General features: G+C 45.9%; 14 non-coding genes across 14 annotated transcripts; all 14 read right to left on the minus strand.

The window, feature by feature from the left end:
• Nucleotides 1-3,063: 3,063 nt before the first annotated feature.
• Nucleotides 3,064-3,182, minus strand: LOC149454324 (5S ribosomal RNA). The gene has a single exon (XR_016314338.1). It is a non-coding gene; the product is annotated as a 5S ribosomal RNA (ribosomal RNA).
• A 1-nt stretch (nt 3,183) lies between these two features.
• LOC149454325 (5S ribosomal RNA) lies at nt 3,184-3,302 on the minus strand. Its single transcript, XR_016314273.1, has one exon. It is a non-coding gene; the product is annotated as a 5S ribosomal RNA (ribosomal RNA).
• Nucleotides 3,303-6,396: 3,094 nt separating this feature from the next.
• LOC149454326 (5S ribosomal RNA) lies at nt 6,397-6,515 on the minus strand. The gene has a single exon (XR_016314339.1). It is a non-coding gene; the product is annotated as a 5S ribosomal RNA (ribosomal RNA).
• A 1-nt stretch (nt 6,516) lies between these two features.
• On the minus strand, nt 6,517-6,635 carry LOC149454327 (5S ribosomal RNA). The gene has a single exon (XR_016314274.1). It is a non-coding gene; the product is annotated as a 5S ribosomal RNA (ribosomal RNA).
• Nucleotides 6,636-9,731: 3,096 nt separating this feature from the next.
• Nucleotides 9,732-9,850, minus strand: LOC149454328 (5S ribosomal RNA). Its single transcript, XR_016314340.1, has one exon. It is a non-coding gene; the product is annotated as a 5S ribosomal RNA (ribosomal RNA).
• A 1-nt stretch (nt 9,851) lies between these two features.
• Nucleotides 9,852-9,970, minus strand: LOC149454329 (5S ribosomal RNA). Its single transcript, XR_016314275.1, has one exon. It is a non-coding gene; the product is annotated as a 5S ribosomal RNA (ribosomal RNA).
• A 3,096-nt stretch (nt 9,971-13,066) lies between these two features.
• On the minus strand, nt 13,067-13,185 carry LOC149454330 (5S ribosomal RNA). The gene has a single exon (XR_016314341.1). It is a non-coding gene; the product is annotated as a 5S ribosomal RNA (ribosomal RNA).
• A 1-nt stretch (nt 13,186) lies between these two features.
• LOC149454331 (5S ribosomal RNA) lies at nt 13,187-13,305 on the minus strand. The gene has a single exon (XR_016314276.1). It is a non-coding gene; the product is annotated as a 5S ribosomal RNA (ribosomal RNA).
• Nucleotides 13,306-16,401: 3,096 nt separating this feature from the next.
• Nucleotides 16,402-16,520, minus strand: LOC149454332 (5S ribosomal RNA). Its single transcript, XR_016314342.1, has one exon. It is a non-coding gene; the product is annotated as a 5S ribosomal RNA (ribosomal RNA).
• Nucleotide 16,521: 1 nt separating this feature from the next.
• LOC149454333 (5S ribosomal RNA) lies at nt 16,522-16,640 on the minus strand. Its single transcript, XR_016314303.1, has one exon. It is a non-coding gene; the product is annotated as a 5S ribosomal RNA (ribosomal RNA).
• Nucleotides 16,641-19,736: 3,096 nt separating this feature from the next.
• On the minus strand, nt 19,737-19,855 carry LOC149454334 (5S ribosomal RNA). The gene has a single exon (XR_016314297.1). It is a non-coding gene; the product is annotated as a 5S ribosomal RNA (ribosomal RNA).
• Nucleotide 19,856: 1 nt separating this feature from the next.
• LOC149454335 (5S ribosomal RNA) lies at nt 19,857-19,975 on the minus strand. Its single transcript, XR_016314278.1, has one exon. It is a non-coding gene; the product is annotated as a 5S ribosomal RNA (ribosomal RNA).
• Nucleotides 19,976-23,067: 3,092 nt separating this feature from the next.
• LOC149454336 (5S ribosomal RNA) lies at nt 23,068-23,186 on the minus strand. The gene has a single exon (XR_016314343.1). It is a non-coding gene; the product is annotated as a 5S ribosomal RNA (ribosomal RNA).
• Nucleotide 23,187: 1 nt separating this feature from the next.
• On the minus strand, nt 23,188-23,306 carry LOC149454337 (5S ribosomal RNA). The gene has a single exon (XR_016314279.1). It is a non-coding gene; the product is annotated as a 5S ribosomal RNA (ribosomal RNA).
• Nucleotides 23,307-24,007: the final 701 nt, after the last annotated feature.

A 24,007-nucleotide genomic window follows, 5' to 3' on the forward strand; every position in this document is an offset into this window, starting at 1 on the left:
TAATCAAGAACTGACCCCTTAGGGTGGGCCCACTGCCTGGAGGACCCTGCGTCCGAATGCCTGCTCCCTATTTGACAGGACATCTAGGCGGTAATGCTTGACGAAGGTAGAGAACTTTGACCAGGTGGCTGCCTTACAGATCTCCGGCAAAGCCCCGGCCCTCTCTGCCCAAGAAGCTGCTAAGGATTCTTGGGCAGATTCTTCCAAAGGCTCAAAAGGCTTGCGGATGAAAGCCTTCAGGTCTAAGGATAGGTCCCAAACTGGACAAGTCTTGACCCTCATTGGTCTTGACTTGGAAAGAGACCTAAAGAAGTCCACAACAAAAAGGATTCTGCTGCAGGGGGACCTGCAGAAAAATGCTTAGGGCCGAAGCCTGTACCTTTAGTGTGCTGATCGAGAGACCTCGATCTGTCCCTTCCTGAAAAAAATCCAAGACTGCCGGAATGTCTGGGGGCCCCTGCCGCTGACCCGAAAACCATGATCACTGCCTGAGTGCATGACTGATGAGTGCATTTGCGCGTGACTGATGAGTGGATTTGCCTTTGCGCACAAGCACAAGGGAATGAGAGCACTTGGATTTTTTTTTTTTTTTACACTGTCACTTTAATTTCTTTTTATCAATTTTATTGCTGTCACAAGAAATGTAAATGTCCCTTGTGACAACAATAGGCATGTGACAGGTACTCTTTATGGAGGGTTCTGAGGTCAATAAGACCCCAAATCCCTTTTCTTCCCTTAAAAGTATTTGATCACATGCTTTTCATTTTTAAAAATGGTGCCGTTTACATCCAGATAAATAGGAAGTGATGTAAGGTCATCGTTTCCAGTTCACTATATCACAGAGCCGAACGGAGCGGTTCCCCTCCTCGGTCGGCTCTGTGATCAGCCGGCAGAAGCGTGGACTGGTTGATTGGTTGTCTCGGTGGAGGTGTCCCCTCCAGCTGCTTGTTTTTAGACCGTCGTCTCTAAAAAACGGTATCGGGATGATGCCTGCACGAAGCTACATGTATCATCCCAGTACAACCACTTAACACCAAATGGCATACATGGACGTGATTTGGCATCAAGCAGTGAAAGGCAAGTATACCAGAAGGGAGCCCATTCCTCCCATTAGAAACCCAGCAGGACCACAATGGCACCTGAAGGCGTACAATGTGTCTCCACAGCAAATCTAGTGAGCAAGCTATAAAAAAAAATGACAACAATCCCAATTTATAACTAGCTATTGAAGGTGCACATGGAAGGCATGGCACAGTTCAAACAGAAAATATCCCAGCACACTTATCAGCTAGCTTGAAAAAGAAAAATTGACTCAACCTAATAATTCCATTAAAAACAGAGATTTTAGTTGCAGACATTTGCAAATGTATGTGGAAGCCGCACTGCCTCACCAAGGCTCCTCTGTAAAGTGCGGTCCAACTCATAAATGTGAGAGTCTTCCTGTTGGAGCATTCACAACAGAAATAAAAATGGAACCAAACGGAGCGATATACTCATGTTTCCGCCAACAATCCTCTCTTGCATCTTTTCCATCTTCATTGGCTGGCATGAGATGACATCACTTCTGCGCATGCACAGGAGCTAGTCATTCTTACACACAGAGACTGGCCCGGAGCCGTAGGCTGAGCTGTGCATGTGCAGATCTGGTTACAGAGCTGAAGATGACATCGCGCAGGCAAGTAGAGGCATTTAACTGCTTGCCATCCAGCCACTGTGGAAAAATGGCCACAAGGTGGCACCACTGGGCAAAATCATGCTTAAAACGTGATATTGCAAAACAAGTAGGGGGTGCACACGAGGCACGCAACCGCCCTACCCGTGCTGCAATAAAACGGGCAGCGGTTTATCACTTTTCAGGCCAACTTTGACCATCCACCTCTCTAACAACAGTGGCTTTTGTGTAAAGAAGGATGGGTTGACCACGCCCATGGGAAAACCACGCTTTAGGCGAACAGGTCCTGCTGTCTATCCTCCGTAAAGGGGTACACCTTCTTCCCCGTTTTACAGTCGAGCGTGCGCACACAGACGGGACAGCAGTAAAGAGCTTTGTAGTATTTTGAGGGGGAGTTTACTAAAAAGGGAGAAGACAGAATCTGTCTGTATGGCAACCACTCAGCTCCTTGTGTCCATTTCAAACCTTCACTCAACAAGCTGAAGTGAGAAGCTGATTGCTTACGATGCAAAACTACTCCGGATCCTGTCTGCACCCATTTTAAGTAAATTCCCCTCGAGGTAGCCCAAAGGAGGACTGTCTACAAGCTCTCTTTAGCCCATTGCACAGTAAGTCCATGAACTTTAGAATTTAGATAACCACAGTAACCTACGGAAACAAATCTATATCTGCTCATATAGGAAAAGAATTGTGTTTGTGACTTTTCATCTTAAGAACATTCCTTTAATTTACTAATTGGTCAATTTGATGTTTGTTTTGAAATGCATGCGCTAATAACAAACTTATATAAAGGTGTATATCCTCATCCAAAAACATTTAGTGTTTAAAATAAATAATTATAGTGTCCAAACATAAATTCGTGTCCAAAAAATATATATATATATCTTCAGTGACTTGAACCAATTGTGAAAAATCCACCACCAAAGGAGATTAAATGAACTCACCAGAGCTAATGGCTGGTCAGATTATAAACCAGCAACAGCGCTTGTGCTCTGGGAGCAATGAACCCGATGTCCAAATAGATATGGTGATGTTTCAGATACTTCCAGATAATAATAATCACAAACAACTTTGCAGCCCAAGCTCTTATGATGAACTTCTCCACTCTTTCTCATACCTCCATGAGAGCATGCAGTACACTCAGGGAAAAAAGAGAACAGAATGGTGCAATACGTTTTTTTCATTTATATCTTTAATAAAAAAGGTATAAGGAAACTCACAAACAAGGTGTCTAATAGACACCAGCTTCAATTGCAAAACAAGGTGAGATACAGTTACCGCTCACCGCGGATCTCTCCCATACAGCACAGAACGACAAGGCTCTCTAACGTCCGCATCGAGTATGCCACGCCCAACCGGTTTCGTCACACTGACGTCATCAAGGGGCGGATAGCCTACAGCACCTGGTATTCCCAGGCGGTCTCCCATCCAGGTACTAACCAGGCCCTACCCTGCTTGGCTTCCGAGATCAGACGAGATCGGGCGTATTCAGGGTGATGTGGCCGTAGGCTAGCCTACAGCACCTGGTATTCCCAGGCGGTCTCCCATCCAGGTACTAACTAGGCCCTACCCTGCTTAGCTTCCGAGATCAGACGAGATCGGGCGCATTCAGGGTGATGTGGCCGTAGGCTAGCCTACAGCACCTGGTATTCCCAGGCGGTAGATAATCAAGAACTGACCCCTTAGGGTGGGCCCACTGCCTGGAGGACCCTGCGTCCGAATGCCTGCTCCCTATTTGACAGGACATCTAGGCGGTAATGCTTGACGAAGGTAGAGAACTTTGACCAGGTGGCTGCCTTACAGATCTCCGGCGAAGCCCCGGCCCTCTCTGCCCAAGAAGCTGCGAAGGATTCTTGGGCAGATTCTTCCAAAGGCTCAAAAGGCTTGCGGATGAAAGCCTTCAGGTCTAAGGATAGGTCCCAAACTGGACAAGTCTTGACCCTCATTGGTCTTGACTTGGAAAGAGACCTGAAGAAGTCCACAACAAAAAGGATTCTGCTGCAGGGGGACCTGCAGAAAAATGCTTAGGGCCGAAGCCTGTACCTTTAGTGTGCTGATCGAGAGACCTCGATCTGTCCCTTCCTGAAAAAAATCCAAGACTGCCGGAATGTCTGGGGGCCCCTGCCGCTGACCCGAAAACCATGATCACTGCCTGAGTGCATGACTGATGAGTGCATTTGCGCGTGACTGATGAGTGGATTTGCCTTTGCGCACAAGCACAAGGGAATGAGAGCACTTGGATTTTTTTTTTTTTTACACTGTCACTTTAATTTCTTTTTATCAATTTTATTGCTGTCACAAGAAATGTAAATGTCCCTTGTGACAACAATAGGCATGTGACAGGTACTCTTTATGGAGGGTTCTGAGGTCAATAAGACCCCAAATCCCTTTTCTTCCCTTAAAAGTATTTGATCACATGCTTTTCATTTTTAAAAATGGTGCCGTTTACATCCAGATAAATAGGAAGTGATGTAAGGTCATCGTTTCCAGTTCACTATATCACAGAGCCGAACGGAGCGGTTCCCCTCCTCGGTCGGCTCTGTGATCAGCCGGCAGAAGCGTGGACTGGTTGATTGGTTGTCTCGGTGGAGGTGTCCCCTCCAGCTGCTTGTTTTTAGACCGTCGTCTCTAAAAAACGGTATCGGGATGATGCCTGCATGAAGCTACATGTATCATCCCAGTACAACCACTTAACACCAAATGGCATACATGGACGTGATTTGGCATCAAGCAGTGAAAGGCAAGTATACCAGAAGGGAGCCCATTCCTCCCATTAGAAACCCAGCAGGACCACAATGGCACCTGAAGGCGTACAATGTGTCTCCACAGCAAATCTAGTGAGCAAGCTATAAAAAAAAATGACAACAATCCCAATTTATAACTAGCTATTGAAGGTGCACATGGAAGGCATGGCACAGTTCAAACAGAAAATATCCCAGCACACTTATCAGCTAGCTTGAAAAAGAAAAATTGACTCAACCTAATAATTCCATTAAAAACAGAGATTTTAGTTGCAGACATTTGCAAATGTATGTGGAAGCCGCACTGCCTCACCAAGGCTCCTCTGTAAAGTGCGGTCCAACTCATAAATGTGAGAGTCTTCCTGTTGGAGCATTCACAACAGAAATAAAAATGGAACCAAACGGAGCGATATACTCATGTTTCCGCCAACAATCCTCTCTTGCATCTTTTCCATCTTCATTGGCTGGCATGAGATGACATCACTTCTGCGCATGCACAGGAGCTAGTCATTCTTACACACAGAGACTGGCCCGGAGCCGTAGGCTGAGCTGTGCATGTGCAGATCTGGTTACAGAGCTGAAGATGACATCGCGCAGGCAAGTAGAGGCATTTAACTGCTTGCCATCCAGCCACTGTGGAAAAATGGCCACAAGGTGGCACCACTGGGCAAAATCATGCTTAAAACGTGATATTGCAAAACAAGTAGGGGGTGCACACGAGGCACGCAACCGCCCTACCCGTGCTGCAATAAAACGGGCAGCGGTTTATCACTTTTCAGGCCAACTTTGACCATCCACCTCTCTAACAACAGTGGCTTTTGTGTAAAGAAGGATGGGTTGACCACGCCCATGGGAAAACCACGCTTTAGGCGAACAGGTCCTGCTGTCTATCCTCCGTAAAGGGGTACACCTTCTTCCCCGTTTTACAGTCGAGCGTGCGCACACAGACGGGACAGCAGTAAAGAGCTTTGTAGTATTTTGAGGGGGAGTTTACTAAAAAGGGAGAAGACAGAATCTGTCTGTATGGCAACCACTCAGCTCCTTGTGTCCATTTCAAACCTTCACTCAACAAGCTGAAGTGAGAAGCTGATTGCTTACGATGCAAAACTACTCCGGATCCTGTCTGCACCCATTTTAAGTAAATTCCCCTCGAGGTAGCCCAAAGGAGGACTGTCTACAAGCTCTCTTTAGCCCATTGCACAGTAAGTCCATGAACTTTAGAATTTACATAACCACAGTAACCTACGGAAACAAATCTATATCTGCTCATATAGGAAAAGAATTGTGTTTGTGACTTTTCATCTTAAGAACATTCCTTTAATTTACTAATTGGTCAATTTGATGTTTGTTTTGAAATGCATGCGCTAATAACAAACTTATATAAAGGTGTATATCCTCATCCAAAAACATTTAGTGTTTAAAATAAATAATTATAGTGTCCAAACATAAATTAGTGTCCAAAAAATATATATATATATCTTCAGTGACTTGAACCAATTGTGAAAAATCCACCACCAAAGGAGATTAAATGAACTCACCAGAGCTAATGGCTGGTCAGATTATAAACCAGCAACAGCGCTTGTGCTCTGGGAGCAATGAACCCGATGTCCAAATAGATATGGTGATGTTTCAGATACTTCCAGATAATAATAATCACAAACAACTTTGCAGCCCAAGCTCTTATGATGAACTTCTCCACTCTCTCATACCTCCATGAGAGCATGCAGTACACTCAGGGAAAAAAGAGAACAGAATGGTGCAATACGTTTTTTTCATTTATATCTTTAATAAAAAAGGTATAAGGAAACTCACAAACAAGGTGTCTAATAGACACCAGCTTCAATTGCAAAACAAGGTGAGATACAGTTACCGCTCACCGCGGATCTCTCCCATACAGCACAGAACGACAAGGCTCTCTAACGTTCGCATCGAGTATGCCACGCCCAACCGGTTTCGTCACACTGACGTCATCAAGGGGCGGATAGCCTACAGCACCTGGTATTCCCAGGCGGTCTCCCATCCAGGTACTAACCAGGCCCTACCCTGCTTGGCTTCCGAGATCAGACGAGATCGGGCGTATTCAGGGTGATGTGGCCGTAGGCTAGCCTACAGCACCTGGTATTCCCAGGCGGTCTCCCATCCAGGTACTAACTAGGCCCTACCCTGCTTAGCTTCCGAGATCAGACGAGATCGGGCGCATTCAGGGTGATGTGGCCGTAGGCTAGCCTACAGCACCTGGTATTCCCAGGCGGTAGATAATCAAGAACTGACCCCTTAGGGTGGGCCCACTGCCTGGAGGACCCTGCGTCCGAATGCCTGCTCCCTATTTGACAGGACATCTAGGCGGTAATGCTTGACGAAGGTAGAGAACTTTGACCAGGTGGCTGCCTTACAGATCTCCGGCGAAGCCCCGGCCCTCTCTGCCCAAGAAGCTGCTAAGGATTCTTGGGCAGATTCTTCCAAAGGCTCAAAAGGCTTGCGGATGAAAGCCTTCAGGTTTAAGGATAGGTCCCAAACTGGACAAGTCTTGACCCTCATTGGTCTTGACTTGGAAAGAGACCTGAAGAAGTCCACAACAAAAAGGATTCTGCTGCAGGGGGACCTGCAGAAAAATGCTTAGGGCCGAAGCCTGTACCTTTAGTGTGCTGATCGAGAGACCTCGATCTGTCCCTTCCTGAAAAAAATCCAAGACTGCCGGAATGTCTGGGGGCCCCTGCCGCTGACCCGAAAACCATGATCACTGCCTGAGTGCATGACTGATGAGTGCATTTGCGCGTGACTGATGAGTGGATTTGCCTTTGCGCACAAGCACAAGGGAATGAGAGCACTTGGATTTTTTTTTTTTTTACACTGTCACTTTAATTTCTTTTTATCAATTTTATTGCTGTCACAAGAAATGTAAATGTCCCTTGTGACAACAATAGGCATGTGACAGGTACTCTTTATGGAGGGTTCTGAGGTCAATAAGACCCCAAATCCCTTTTCTTCCCTTAAAAGTATTTGATCACATGCTTTTCATTTTTAAAAATGGTGCCGTTTACATCCAGATAAATAGGAAGTGATGTAAGGTCATCGTTTCCAGTTCACTATATCACAGAGCCGAACGGAGCGGTTCCCCTCCTCGGTCGGCTCTGTGATCAGCCGGCAGAAGCGTGGACTGGTTGATTGGTTGTCTCGGTGGAGGTGTCCCCTCCAGCTGCTTGTTTTTAGACCGTCGTCTCTAAAAAACGGTATCGGGATGATGCCTGCATGAAGCTACATGTATCATCCCAGTACAACCACTTAACACCAAATGGCATACATGGACGTGATTTGGCATCAAGCAGTGAAAGGCAAGTATACCAGAAGGGAGCCCATTCCTCCCATTAGAAACCCAGCAGGACCACAATGGCACCTGAAGGCGTACAATGTGTCTCCACAGCAAATCTAGTGAGCAAGCTATAAAAAAAAATGACAACAATCCCAATTTATAACTAGCTATTGAAGGTGCACGTGGAAGGCATGGCACAGTTCAAACAGAAAATATCCCAGCACACTTATCAGCTAGCTTGAAAAAGAAAAATTGACTCAACCTAATAATTCCATTAAAAACAGAGATTTTAGTTGCAGACATTTGCAAATGTATGTGGAAGCCGCACTGCCTCACCAAGGCTCCTCTGTAAAGTGCGGTCCAACTCATAAATGTGAGAGTCTTCCTGTTGGAGCATTCACAACAGAAATAAAAATGGAACCAAACGGAGCGATATACTCATGTTTCCGCCAACAATCCTCTCTTGCATCTTTTCCATCTTCATTGGCTGGCATGAGATGACATCACTTCTGCGCATGCACAGGAGCTAGTCATTCTTACACACAGAGACTGGCCCGGAGCCGTAGGCTGAACTGTGCATGTGCAGATCTGGTTACAGAGCTGAAGATGACATCGCGCAGGCAAGTAGAGGCATTTAACTGCTTGCCATCCAGCCACTGTGGAAAAATGGCCACAAGGTGGCACCACTGGGCAAAATCATGCTTAAAACGTGATATTGCAAAACAAGTAGGGGGTGCACACGAGGCACGCAACCGCCCTACCCATGCTGCAATAAAACGGGCAGCGGTTTATCACTTTTCAGGCCAACTTTGACCATCCACCTCTCTAACAACAGTGGCTTTTGTGTAAAGAAGGATGGGTTGACCACGCCCATGGGAAAACCACGCTTTAGGCGAACAGGTCCTGCTGTCTATCCTCCGTAAAGGGGTACACCTTCTTCCCCGTTTTACAGTCGAGCGTGCGCACACAGACGGGACAGCAGTAAAGAGCTTTGTAGTATTTTGAGGGGGAGTTTACTAAAAAGGGAGAAGACAGAATCTGTCTGTATGGCAACCACTCAGCTCCTTGTGTCCATTTCAAACCTTCACTCAACAAGCTGAAGTGAGAAGCTGATTGCTTACGATGCAAAACTACTCCGGATCCTGTCTGCACCCATTTTAAGTAAATTCCCCTCGAGGTAGCCCAAAGGAGGACTGTCTACAAGCTCTCTTTAGCCCATTGCACAGTAAGTCCATGAACTTTAGAATTTACATAACCACAGTAACCTACGGAAACAAATCTATATCTGCTCATATAGGAAAAGAATTGTGTTTGTGACTTTTCATCTTAAGAACATTCCTTTAATTTACTAATTGGTCAATTTGATGTTTGTTTTGAAATGCATGCGCTAATAACAAACTTATATAAAGGTGTATATCCTCATCCAAAAACATTTAGTGTTTAAAATAAATAATTATAGTGTCCAAACATAAATTAGTGTCCAAAAAATATATATATATATCTTCAGTGACTTGAACCAATTGTGAAAAATCCACCACCAAAGGAGATTAAATGAACTCACCAGAGCTAATGGCTGGTCAGATTATAAACCAGCAACAGCGCTTGTGCTCTGGGAGCAATGAACCCGATGTCCAAATAGATATGGTGATGTTTCAGATACTTCCAGATAATAATAATCACAAACAACTTTGCAGCCCAAGCTCTTATGATGAACTTCTCCACTCTTTCTCATACCTCCATGAGAGCATGCAGTACACTCAGGGAAAAAAGAGAACAGAATGGTGCAATACGTTTTTTTCATTTATATCTTTAATAAAAAAGGTATAAGGAAACTCACAAACAAGGTGTCTAATAGACACCAGCTTCAATTGCAAAACAAGGTGAGATACAGTTACCGCTCACCGCGGATCTCTCCCATACAGCACAGAACGACAAGGCTCTCTAACGTCCGCATCGAGTATGCCACGCCCAACCGGTTTCGTCACACTGACGTCATCAAGGGGCGGATAGCCTACAGCACCTGGTATTCCCAGGCGGTCTCCCATCCAGGTACTAACCAGGCCCTACCCTGCTTGGCTTCCGAGATCAGACGAGATCGGGCGTATTCAGGGTGATGTGGCCGTAGGCTAGCCTACAGCACCTGGTATTCCCAGGCGGTCTCCCATCCAGGTACTAACTAGGCCCTACCCTGCTTAGCTTCCGAGATCAGACGAGATCGGGCGCATTCAGGGTGATGTGGCCGTAGGCTAGCCTACAGCACCTGGTATTCCCAGGCGGTAGATAATCAAGAACTGACCCCTTAGGGTGGGCCCACTGCCTGGAGGACCCTGCGTCCGAATGCCTGCTCCCTATTTGACAGGACATCTAGGCGGTAATGCTTGACGAAGGTAGAGAACTTTGACCAGGTGGCTGCCTTACAGATCTCCGGCGAAGCCCCGGCCCTCTCTGCCCAAGAAGCTGCTAAGGATTCTTGGGCAGATTCTTCCAAAGGCTCAAAAGGCTTGCGGATGAAAGCCTTCAGGTCTAAGGATAGGTCCCAAACTGGACAAGTCTTGACCCTCATTGGTCTTGACTTGGAAAGAGACCTGAAGAAGTCCACAACAAAAAGGATTCTGCTGCAGGGGGACCTGCAGAAAAATGCTTAGGGCCGAAGCCTGTACCTTTAGTGTGCTGATCGAGAGACCTCGATCTGTCCCTTCCTGAAAAAAATCCAAGACTGCCGGAATGTCTGGGGGCCCCTGCCGCTGACCCGAAAACCATGATCACTGCCTGAGTGCATGACTGATGAGTGCATTTGCGCGTGACTGATGAGTGGATTTGCCTTTGCGCACAAGCACAAGGGAATGAGAGCACTTGGATTTTTTTTTTTTTTACACTGTCACTTTAATTTCTTTTTATCAATTTTATTGCTGTCACAAGAAATGTAAATGTCCCTTGTGACAACAATAGGCATGTGACAGGTACTCTTTATGGAGGGTTCTGAGGTCAATAAGACCCCAAATCCCTTTTCTTCCCTTAAAAGTATTTGATCACATGCTTTTCATTTTTAAAAATGGTGCCGTTTACATCCAGATAAATAGGAAGTGATGTAAGGTCATCGTTTCCAGTTCACTATATCACAGAGCCGAACGGAGCGGTTCCCCTCCTCGGTCGGCTCTGTGATCAGCCGGCAGAAGCGTGGACTGCTTGATTGGTTGTCTCGGTGGAGGTGTCCCCTCCAGCTGCTTGTTTTTAGACCGTCGTCTCTAAAAAACGGTATCGGGATGATGCCTGCACGAAGCTACATGTATCATCCCAGTACAACCACTTAACACCAAATGGCATACATGGACGTGATTTGGCATCAAGCAGTGAAAGGCAAGTATACCAGAAGGGAGCCCATTCCTCCCATTAGAAACCCAGCAGGACCACAATGGCACCTGAAGGCGTACAATGTGTCTCCACAGCAAATCTAGTGAGCAAGCTATAAAAAAAAATGACAACAATCCCAATTTATAACTAGCTATTGAAGGTGCACATGGAAGGCATGGCACAGTTCAAACAGAAAATATCCCAGCACACTTATCAGCTAGCTTGAAAAAGAAAAATTGACTCAACCTAATAATTCCATTAAAAACAGAGATTTTAGTTGCAGACATTTGCAAATGTATGTGGAAGCCGCACTGCCTCACCAAGGCTCCTCTGTAAAGTGCGGTCCAACTCATAAATGTGAGAGTCTTCCTGTTGGAGCATTCACAACAGAAATAAAAATGGAACCAAACGGAGCGATATACTCATGTTTCCGCCAACAATCCTCTCTTGCATCTTTTCCATCTTCATTGGCTGGCATGAGATGACATCACTTCTGCGCATGCACAGGAGCTAGTCATTCTTACACACAGAGACTGGCCCGGAGCCGTAGGCTGAGCTGTGCATGTGCAGATCTGGTTACAGAGCTAAAGATGACATCGCGCAGGCAAGTAGAGGCATTTAACTGCTTGCCATCCAGCCACTGTGGAAAAATGGCCACAAGGTGGCACCACTGGGCAAAATCATGCTTAAAACGTGATATTGCAAAACAAGTAGGGGGTGCACACGAGGCACGCAACCGCCCTACCCGTGCTGCAATAAAACGGGCAGCGGTTTATCACTTTTCAGGCCAACTTTGACCATCCACCTCTCTAACAACAGTGGCTTTTGTGTAAAGAAGGATGGGTTGACCACGCCCATGGGAAAACCACGCTTTAGGCGAACAGGTCCTGCTGTCTATCCTCCGTAAAGGGGTACACCTTCTTCCCCGTTTTACAGTCGAGCGTGCGCACACAGACGGGACAGCAGTAAAGAGCTTTGTAGTATTTTGAGGGGGAGTTTACTAAAAAGGGAGAAGACAGAATCTGTCTGTATGGCAACCACTCAGCTCCTTGTGTCCATTTCAAACCTTCACTCAACAAGCTGAAGTGAGAAGCTGATTGCTTACGATGCAAAACTACTCCGGATCCTGTCTGCACCCATTTTAAGTAAATTCCCCTCGAGGTAGCCCAAAGGAGGACTGTCTACAAGCTCTCTTTAGCCCATTGCACAGTAAGTCCATGAACTTTAGAATTTACATAACCACAGTAACCTACGGAAACAAATCTATATCTGCTCATATAGGAAAAGAATTGTGTTTGTGACTTTTCATCTTAAGAACATTCCTTTAATTTACTAATTGGTCAATTTGATGTTTGTTTTGAAATGCATGCGCTAATAACAAACTTATATAAAGGTGTATATCCTCATCCAAAAACATTTAGTGTTTAAAATAAATAATTATAGTGTCCAAACATAAATTCGTGTCCAAAAAATATATATATATATCTTCAGTGACTTGAACCAATTGTGAAAAATCCACCACCAAAGGAGATTAAATGAACTCACCAGAGCTAATGGCTGGTCAGATTATAAACCAGCAACAGCGCTTGTGCTCTGGGAGCAATGAACCCGATGTCCAAATAGATATGGTGATGTTTCAGATACTTCCAGATAATAATAATCACAAACAACTTTGCAGCCCAAGCTCTTATGATGAACTTCTCCACTCTTTCTCATACCTCCATGAGAGCATGCAGTACACTCAGGGAAAAAAGAGAACAGAATGGTGCAATACGTTTTTTTCATTTATATCTTTAATAAAAAAGGTATAAGGAAACTCACAAACAAGGTGTCTAATAGACACCAGCTTCAATTGCAAAACAAGGTGAGATACAGTTACCGCTCACCGCGGATCTCTCCCATACAGCACAGAACGACAAGGCTCTCTAACGTCCGCATCGAGTATGCCACGCCCAACCGGTTTCGTCACACTGACGTCATCAAGGGGCGGATAGCCTACAGCACCTGGTATTCCCAGGCGGTCTCCCATCCAGGTACTAACCAGGCCCTACCCTGCTTGGCTTCCGAGATCAGACGAGATCGGGCGTATTCAGGGTGATGTGGCCGTAGGCTAGCCTACAGCACCTGGTATTCCCAGGCGGTCTCCCATCCAGGTACTAACTAGGCCCTACCCTGCTTAGCTTCCGAGATCAGACGAGATCGGGCGCATTCAGGGTGATGTGGCCGTAGGCTAGCCTACAGCACCTGGTATTCCCAGGCGGTAGATAATCAAGAACTGACCCCTTAGGGTGGGCCCACTGCCTGGAGGACCCTGCGTCCGAATGCCTGCTCCCTATTTGACAGGACATCTAGGCGGTAATGCTTGACGAAGGTAGAGAACTTTGACCAGGTGGCTGCCTTACAGATCTCCGGCAAAGCCCCGGCCCTCTCTGCCCAAGAAGCTGCTAAGGATTCTTGGGCAGATTCTTCCAAAGGCTCAAAAGGCTTGCGGATGAAAGCCTTCAGGTCTAAGGATAGGTCCCAAACTGGACAAGTCTTGACCCTCATTGGTCTTGACTTGGAAAGAGACCTAAAGAAGTCCACAACAAAAAGGATTCTGCTGCAGGGGGACCTGCAGAAAAATGCTTAGGGCCGAAGCCTGTACCTTTAGTGTGCTGATCGAGAGACCTCGATCTGTCCCTTCCTGAAAAAAATCCAAGACTGCCGGAATGTCTGGGGGCCCCTGCCGCTGACCCGAAAACCATGATCACTGCCTGAGTGCATGACTGATGAGTGCATTTGCGCGTGACTGATGAGTGGATTTGCCTTTGCGCACAAGCACAAGGGAATGAGAGCACTTGGATTTTTTTTTTTTTTACACTGTCACTTTAATTTCTTTTTATCAATTTTATTGCTGTCACAAGAAATGTAAATGTCCCTTGTGACAACAATAGGCATGTGACAGGTACTCTTTATGGAGGGTTCTGAGGTCAATAAGACCCCAAATCCCTTTTCTTCCCTTAAAAGTATTTGATCACATGCTTTTCATTTTTAAAAATGGTGCCGTTTACATCCAGATAAATAGGAAGTGATGTAAGGTCATCGTTTCCAGTTCACTATATCACAGAGCCGAACGGAGCGGTTCCCCTCCTCGGTCGGCTCTGTGATCAGCCGGCAGAAGCGTGGACTGGTTGATTGGTTGTCTCGGTGGAGGTGTCCCCTCCAGCTGCTTGTTTTTAGACCGTCGTCTCTAAAAAACGGTATCGGGATGATGCCTGCACGAAGCTACATGTATCATCCCAGTACAACCACTTAACACCAAATGGCATACATGGACGTGATTTGGCATCAAGCAGTGAAAGGCAAGTATACCAGAAGGGAGCCCATTCCTCCCATTAGAAACCCAGCAGGACCACAATGGCACCTGAAGGCGTACAATGTGTCTCCACAGCAAATCTAGTGAGCAAGCTATAAAAAAAAATGACAACAATCCCAATTTATAACTAGCTATTGAAGGTGCACATGGAAGGCATGGCACAGTTCAAACAGAAAATATCCCAGCACACTTATCAGCTAGCTTGAAAAAGAAAAATTGACTCAACCTAATAATTCCATTAAAAACAGAGATTTTAGTTGCAGACATTTGCAAATGTATGTGGAAGCCGCACTGCCTCACCAAGGCTCCTCTGTAAAGTGCGGTCCAACTCATAAATGTGAGAGTCTTCCTGTTGGAGCATTCACAACAGAAATAAAAATGGAACCAAACGGAGCGATATACTCATGTTTCCGCCAACAATCCTCTCTTGCATCTTTTCCATCTTCATTGGCTGGCATGAGATGACATCACTTCTGCGCATGCACAGGAGCTAGTCATTCTTACACACAGAGACTGGCCCGGAGCCGTAGGCTGAGCTGTGCATGTGCAGATCTGGTTACAGAGCTGAAGATGACATCGCGCAGGCAAGTAGAGGCATTTAACTGCTTGCCATCCAGCCACTGTGGAAAAATGGCCACAAGGTGGCACCACTGGGCAAAATCATGCTTAAAACGTGATATTGCAAAACAAGTAGGGGGTGCACACGAGGCACGCAACCGCCCTACCCGTGCTGCAATAAAACGGGCAGCGGTTTATCACTTTTCAGGCCAACTTTGACCACCCACCTCTCTAACAACAGTGGCTTTTGTGTAAAGAAGGATGGGTTGACCACGCCCATGGGAAAACCACGCTTTAGGCGAACAGGTCCTGCTGTCTATCCTCCGTAAAGGGGTACACCTTCTTCCCCGTTTTACAGTCGAGCGTGCGCACACAGACGGGACAGCAGTAAAGAGCTTTGTAGTATTTTGAGGGGGAGTTTACTAAAAAGGGAGAAGACAGAATCTGTCTGTATGGCAACCACTCAGCTCCTTGTGTCCATTTCAAACCTTCACTCAACAAGCTGAAGTGAGAAGCTGATTGCTTACGATGCAAAACTACTCCGGATCCTGTCTGCACCCATTTTAAGTAAATTCCCCTCGAGGTAGCCCAAAGGAGGACTGTCTACAAGCTCTCTTTAGCCCATTGCACAGTAAGTCCATGAACTTTAGAATTTAGATAACCACAGTAACCTACGGAAACAAATCTATATCTGCTCATATAGGAAAAGAATTGTGTTTGTGACTTTTCATCTTAAGAACATTCCTTTAATTTACTAATTGGTCAATTTGATGTTTGTTTTGAAATGCATGCGCTAATAACAAACTTATATAAAGGTGTATATCCTCATCCAAAAACATTTAGTGTTTAAAATAAATAATTATAGTGTCCAAACATAAATTAGTGTCCAAAAAATATATATATATATCTTCAGTGACTTGAACCAATTGTGAAAAATCCACCACCAAAGGAGATTAAATGAACTCACCAGAGCTAATGGCTGGTCAGATTATAAACCAGCAACAGCGCTTGTGCTCTGGGAGCAATGAACCCGATGTCCAAATAGATATGGTGATGTTTCAGATACTTCCAGATAATAATAATCACAAACAACTTTGCAGCCCAAGCTCTTATGATGAACTTCTCCACTCTTTCTCATACCTCCATGAGAGCATGCAGTACACTCAGGGAAAAAAGAGAACAGAATGGTGCAATACGTTTTTTTCATTTATATCTTTAATAAAAAAGGTATAAGGAAACTCACAAACAAGGTGTCTAATAGACACCAGCTTCAATTGCAAAACAAGGTGAGATACAGTTACCGCTCACCGCGGATCTCTCCCATACAGCACAGAACGACAAGGCTCTCTAACGTCCGCATCGAGTATGCCACGCCCAACCGGTTTCGTCACACTGACGTCATCAAGGGGCGGATAGCCTACAGCACCTGGTATTCCCAGGCGGTCTCCCATCCAGGTACTAACCAGGCCCTACCCTGCTTGGCTTCCGAGATCAGACGAGATCGGGCGTATTCAGGGTGATGTGGCCGTAGGCTAGCCTACAGCACCTGGTATTCCCAGGCGGTCTCCCATCCAGGTACTAACTAGGCCCTACCCTGCTTAGCTTCCGAGATCAGACGAGATCGGGCGCATTCAGGATGATGTGGCCGTAGGCTAGCCTACAGCACCTGGTATTCCCAGGCGGTAGATAATCAAGAACTGACCCCTTAGGGTGGGCCCACTGCCTGGAGGACCCTGCGTCCGAATGCCTGCTCCCTATTTGACAGGACATCTAGGCGGTAATGCTTGACGAAGGTAGAGAACTTTGACCAGGTGGCTGCCTTACAGATCTCCGGCAAAGCCCCGGCCCTCTCTGCCCAAGAAGCTGCTAAGGATTCTTGGGCAGATTCTTCCAAAGGCTCAAAAGGCTTGCGGATGAAAGCCTTCAGGTCTAAGGATAGGTCCCAAACTGGACAAGTCTTGACCCTCATTGGTCTTGACTTGGAAAGAGACCTGAAGAAGTCCACAACAAAAAGGATTCTGCTGCAGGGGGACCTGCAGAAAAATGCTTAGGGCCGAAGCCTGTACCTTTAGTGTGCTGATCGAGAGACCTCGATCTGTCCCTTCCTGAAAAAAATCCAAGACTGCCGGAATGTCTGGGGGCCCCTGCCGCTGACCCGAAAACCATGATCACTGCCTGAGTGCATGACTGATGAGTGCATTTGCGCGTGACTGATGAGTGGATTTGCCTTTGCGCACAAGCACAAGGGAATGAGAGCACTTGGATTTTTTTTTTTTTTACACTGTCACTTTAATTTCTTTTTATCAATTTTATTGCTGTCACAAGAAATGTAAATGTCCCTTGTGACAACAATAGGCATGTGACAGGTACTCTTTATGGAGGGTTCTGAGGTCAATAAGACCCCAAATCCCTTTTCTTCCCTTAAAAGTATTTGATCACATGCTTTTCATTTTTAAAAATGGTGCCGTTTACATCCAGATAAATAGGAAGTGACGTAAGGTCATCGTTTCCAGTTCACTATATCACAGAGCCGAACGGAGCGGTTCCCCTCCTCGGTCGGCTCTGTGATCAGCCGGCAGAAGCGTGGACTGGTTGATTGGTTGTCTCGGTGGAGGTGTCCCCTCCAGCTGCTTGTTTTTAGACCGTCGTCTCTAAAAAACGGTATCGGGATGATGCCTGCATGAAGCTACATGTATCATCCCAGTACAACCACTTAACACCAAATGGCATACATGGACGTGATTTGGCATCAAGCAGTGAAAGGCAAGTATACCAGAAGGGAGCCCATTCCTCCCATTAGAAACCCAGCAGGACCACAATGGCACCTGAAGGCGTACAATGTGTCTCCACAGCAAATCTAGTGAGCAAGCTATAAAAAAAAATGACAACAATCCCAATTTATAACTAGCTATTGAAGGTGCACATGGAAGGCATGGCACAGTTCAAACAGAAAATATCCCAGCACACTTATCAGCTAGCTTGAAAAAGAAAAATGGACTCAACCTAATAATTCCATTAAAAACAGAGATTTTAGTTGCAGACATTTGCAAATGTATGTGGAAGCCGCACTGCCTCACCAAGGCTCCTCTGTAAAGTGCGGTCCAACTCATAAATGTGAGAGTCTTCCTGTTGGAGCATTCACAACAGAAATAAAAATGGAACCAAACGGAGCGATATACTCATGTTTCCGCCAACAATCCTCTCTTGCATCTTTTCCATCTTCATTGGCTGGCATGAGATGACATCACTTCTGCGCATGCACAGGAGCTAGTCATTCTTACACACAGAGACTGGCCCGGAGCCGTAGGCTGAGCTGTGCATGTGCAGATCTGGTTACAGAGCTGAAGATGACATCGCGCAGGCAAGTAGAGGCATTTAACTGCTTGCCATCCAGCCACTGTGGAAAAATGGCCACAAGGTGGCACCACTGGGCAAAATCATGCTTAAAACGTGATATTGCAAAACAAGTAGGGGGTGCACACGAGGCACGCAACCGCCCTACCCGTGCTGCAATAAAACGGGCAGCGGTTTATCACTTTTCAGGCCAACTTTGACCATCCACCTCTCTAACAACAGTGGCTTTTGTGTAAAGAAGGATGGGTTGACCACGCCCATGGGAAAACCACGCTTTAGGCGAACAGGTCCTGCTGTCTATCCTCCGTAAAGGGGTACACCTTCTTCCCCGTTTTACAGTCGAGCGTGCGCACACAGACGGGACAGCAGTAAAGAGCTTTGTAGTATTTTGAGGGGGAGTTTACTAAAAAGGGAGAAGACAGAATCTGTCTGTATGGCAACCACTCAGCTCCTTGTGTCCATTTCAAACCTTCACTCAACAAGCTGAAGTGAGAAGCTGATTGCTTACGATGCAAAACTACTCCGGATCCTGTCTGCACCCATTTTAAGTAAATTCCCCTCGAGGTAGCCCAAAGGAGGACTGTCTACAAGCTCTCTTTAGCCCATTGCACAGTAAGTCCATGAACTTTAGAATTTAGATAACCACAGTAACCTACGGAAACAAATCTATATCTGCTCATATAGGAAAAGAATTGTGTTTGTGACTTTTCATCTTAAGAACATTCCTTTAATTTACTAATTGGTCAATTTGATGTTTGTTTTGAAATGCATGCGCTAATAACAAACTTATATAAAGGTGTATATCCTCATCCAAAAACATTTAGTGTTTAAAATAAATAATTATAGTGTCCAAACATAAATTAGTGTCCAAAAAATATATATATATATCTTCAGTGACTTGAACCAATTGTGAAAAATCCACCACCAAAGGAGATTAAATGAACTCACCAGAGCTAATGGCTGGTCAGATTATAAACCAGCAACAGCGCTTGTGCTCTGGGAGCAATGAACCCGATGTCCAAATAGATATGGTGATGTTTCAGATACTTCCAGATAATAATAATCACAAACAACTTTGCAGCCCAAGCTCTTATGATGAACTTCTCCACTCTTTCTCATACCTCCATGAGAGCATGCAGTACACTCAGGGAAAAAAGAGAACAGAATGGTGCAATACGTTTTTTTCATTTATATCTTTAATAAAAAAGGTATAAGGAAACTCACAAACAAGGTGTCTAATAGACACCAGCTTCAATTGCAAAACAAGGTGAGATACAGTTACCGCTCACCGCGGATCTCTCCCATACAGCACAGAACGACAAGGCTCTCTAACGTCCGCATCGAGTATGCCACGCCCAACCGGTTTCGTCACACTGACGTCATCAAGGGGCGGATAGCCTACAACACCTGGTATTCCCAGGCGGTCTCCCATCCAGGTACTAACCAGGCCCTACCCTGCTTGGCTTCCGAGATCAGACGAGATCGGGCGTATTCAGGGTGATGTGGCCGTAGGCTAGCCTACAGCACCTGGTATTCCCAGGCGGTCTCCCATCCAGGTACTAACTAGGCCCTACCCTGCTTAGCTTCCGAGATCAGACGAGATCGGGCGCATTCAGGGTGATGTGGCCGTAGGCTAGCCTACAGCACCTGGTATTCCCAGGCGGTAGATAATCAAGAACTGACCCCTTAGGGTGGGCCCACTGCCTGGAGGACCCTGCGTCCGAATGCCTGCTCCCTATTTGACAGGACATCTAGGCGGTAATGCTTGACGAAGGTAGAGAACTTTGACCAGGTGGCTGCCTTACAGATCTCCGGCAAAGCCCCGGCCCTCTCTGCCCAAGAAGCTGCTAAGGATTCTTGGGCAGATTCTTCCAAAGGCTCAAAAGGCTTGCGGATGAAAGCCTTCAGGTCTAAGGATAGGTCCCAAACTGGACAAGTCTTGACCCTCATTGGTCTTGACTTGGAAAGAGACCTAAAGAAGTCCACAACAAAAAGGATTCTGCTGCAGGGGGACCTGCAGAAAAATGCTTAGGGCCGAAGCCTGTACCTTTAGTGTGCTGATCGAGAGACCTCGATCTGTCCCTTCCTGAAAAAAATCCAAGACTGCCGGAATGTCTGGGGGCCCCTGCCGCTGACCCGAAAACCATGATCACTGCCTGAGTGCATGACTGATGAGTGCATTTGCGCGTGACTGATGAGTGGATTTGCCTTTGCGCACAAGCACAAGGGAATGAGAGCACTTGGATTTTTTTTTTTTTTACACTGTCACTTTAATTTCTTTTTATCAATTTTATTGCTGTCACAAGAAATGTAAATGTCCCTTGTGACAACAATAGGCATGTGACAGGTACTCTTTATGGAGGGTTCTGAGGTCAATAAGACCCCAAATCCCTTTTCTTCCCTTAAAAGTATTTGATCACATGCTTTTCATTTTTAAAAATGGTGCCGTTTACATCCAGATAAATAAGAAGTGATGTAAGGTCATCGTTTCCAGTTCACTATATCACAGAGCCGAACGGAGCGGTTCCCCTCCTCGGTCGGCTCTGTGATGAGCCGGCAGAAGCGTGGACTGGTTGATTGGTTGTCTCGGTGGAGGTGTCCCCTCCAGCTGCTTGTTTTTAGACCGTCGTCTCTAAAAAACGGTATCGGGATGATGCCTGCATGAAGCTACATGTATCATCCCAGTACAACCACTTAACACCAAATGGCATACATGGACGTGATTTGGCATCAAGCAGTGAAAGGCAAGTATACCAGAAGGGAGCCCATTCCTCCCATTAGAAACCCAGCAGGACCACAATGGCACCTGAAGGCGTACAATGTGTCTCCACAGCAAATCTAGTGAGCAAGCTATAAAAAAAAATGACAACAATCCCAATTTATAACTAGCTATTGAAGGTGCACATGGAAGGCATGGCACAGTTCAAACAGAAAATATCCCAGCACACTTATCAGCTAGCTTGAAAAAGAAAAATTGACTCAACCTAACAATTCCATTAAAAACAGAGATTTTAGTTGCAGACATTTGCAAATGTATGTGGAAGCCGCACTGCCTCACCAAGGCTCCTCTGTAAAGTGCGGTCCAACTCATAAATGTGAGAGTCTTCCTGTTGGAGCATTCACAACAGAAATAAAAATGGAACCAAACGGAGCGATATACTCATGTTTCCGCCAACAATCCTCTCTTGCATCTTTTCCACCTTCATTGGCTGGCATGAGATGACATCACTTCTGCGCATGCACAGGAGCTAGTCATTCTTACACACAGAGACTGGCCCGGAGCCGTAGGCTGAGCTGTGCATGTGCAGATCTGGTTACAGAGCTGAAGATGACATCGCGCAGGCAAGTAGAGGCATTTAACTGCTTGCCATCCAGCCACTGTGGAAAAATGGCCACAAGGTGGCACCACTGGGCAAAATCATGCTTAAAACGTGATATTGCAAAACAAGTAGGGGGTGCACACGAGGCACGCAACCGCCCTACCCGTGCTGCAATAAAACGGGCAGCGGTTTATCACTTTTCAGGCCAACTTTGACCATCCACCTCTCTAACAACAGTGGCTTTTGTGTAAAGAAGGATGGGTTGACCACACCCATGGGAAAACCACGCTTTAGGCGAACAGGTCCTGCTGTCTATCCTCCGTAAAGGGGTACACCTTCTTCCCCGTTTTACAGTCGAGCGTGCGCACACAGACGGGACAGCAGTAAAGAGCTTTGTAGTATTTTGAGGGGGAGTTTACTAAAAAGGGAGAAGACAGAATCTGTCTGTATGGCAACCACTCAGCTCCTTGTGTCCATTTCAAACCTTCACTCAACAAGCTGAAGTGAGAAGCTGATTGCTTACGATGCAAAACTACTCCGGATCCTGTCTGCACCCATTTTAAGTAAATTCCCCTCGAGGTAGCCCAAAGGAGGACTGTCTACAAGCTCTCTTTAGCCCATTGCACAGTAAGTCCATGAACTTTAGAATTTAGATAACCACAGTAACCTACGGAAACAAATCTATATCTGCTCATATAGGAAAAGAATTGTGTTTGTGACTTTTCATCTTAAGAACATTCCTTTAATTTACTAATTGGTCAATTTGATGTTTGTTTTGAAATGCATGCGCTAATAACAAACTTATATAAAGGTGTATATCCTCATCCAAAAACATTTAGTGTTTAAAATAAATATAGTGTCCAAACATAAATTAGTGTCCAAAAAATATATATATATATCTTCAGTGACTTGAACCAATTGTGAAAAATCCACCACCAAAGGAGATTAAATGAACTCACCAGAGCTAATGGCTGGTCAGATTATAAACCAGCAACAGCGCTTGTGCTCTGGGAGCAATGAACCCGATGTCCAAATAGATATGGTGATGTTTCAGATACTTCCAGATAATAATAATCACAAACAACTTTGCAGCCCAAGCTCTTATGATGAACTTCTCCACTCTTTCTCATACCTCCATGAGAGCATGCAGTACACTCAGGGAAAAAAGAGAACAGAATGGTGCAATACGTTTTTTTCATTTATATCTTTAATAAAAAAGGTATAAGGAAACTCACAAACAAGGTGTCTAATAGACACCAGCTTCAATTGCAAAACAAGGTGAGATACAGTTACCGCTCACCGCGGATCTCTCCCATACAGCACAGAACGACAAGGCTCTCTAACGTCCGCATCGAGTATGCCACGCCCAACCGGTTTCGTCACACTGACGTCATCAAGGGGCGGATAGCCTACAGCACCTGGTATTCCCAGGCGGTCTCCCATCCAGGTACTAACCAGGCCCTACCCTGCTTGGCTTCCGAGATCAGACGAGATCGGGCGTATTCAGGGTGATGTGGCCGTAGGCTAGCCTACAGCACCTGGTATTCCCAGGCGGTCTCCCATCCAGGTACTAACTAGGCCCTACCCTGCTTAGCTTCCGAGATCAGACGAGATCGGGCGCATTCAGGGTGATGTGGCCGTAGGCTAGCCTACAGCACCTGGTATTCCCAGGCGGTAGATAATCAAGAACTGACCCCTTAGGGTGGGCCCACTGCCTGGAGGACCCTGCGTCCGAATGCCTGCTCCCTATTTGACAGGACATCTAGGCGGTAATGCTTGACGAAGGTAGAGAACTTTGACCAGGTGGCTGCCTTACAGATCTCCGGCAAAGCCCCGGCCCTCTCTGCCCAAGAAGCTGCTAAGGATTCTTGGGCAGATTCTTCCAAAGGCTCAAAAGGCTTGCGGATGAAAGCCTTCAGGTCTAAGGATAGGTCCCAAACTGGACAAGTCTTGACCCTCATTGGTCTTGACTTGGAAAGAGACCTAAAGAAGTCCACAACAAAAAGGATTCTGCTGCAGGGGGACCTGCAGAAAAATGCTTAGGGCCGAAGCCTGTACCTTTAGTGTGCTGATCGAGAGACCTCGATCTGTCCCTTCCTGAAAAAAATCCAAGACTGCCGGAATGTCTGGGGGCCCCTGCCGCTGACCCGAAAACCATGATCACTGCCTGAGTGCATGACTGATGAGTGCATTTGCGCGTGACTGATGAGTGGATTTGCCTTTGCGCACAAGCACAAGGGAATGAGAGCACTTGGATTTTTTTTTTTTTTACACTGTCACTTTAATTTCTTTTTATCAATTTTATTGCTGTCACAAGAAATGTAAATGTCCCTTGTGACAACAATA

This window comes from Staurois parvus, unplaced genomic scaffold (assembly GCF_062004578.1).
Source record: "Staurois parvus isolate SC_StPar_1 unplaced genomic scaffold, SC_StPar_1.0 ptg000432l, whole genome shotgun sequence".
Lineage (NCBI taxonomy): Eukaryota > Metazoa > Chordata > Amphibia > Anura > Ranidae > Staurois > Staurois parvus.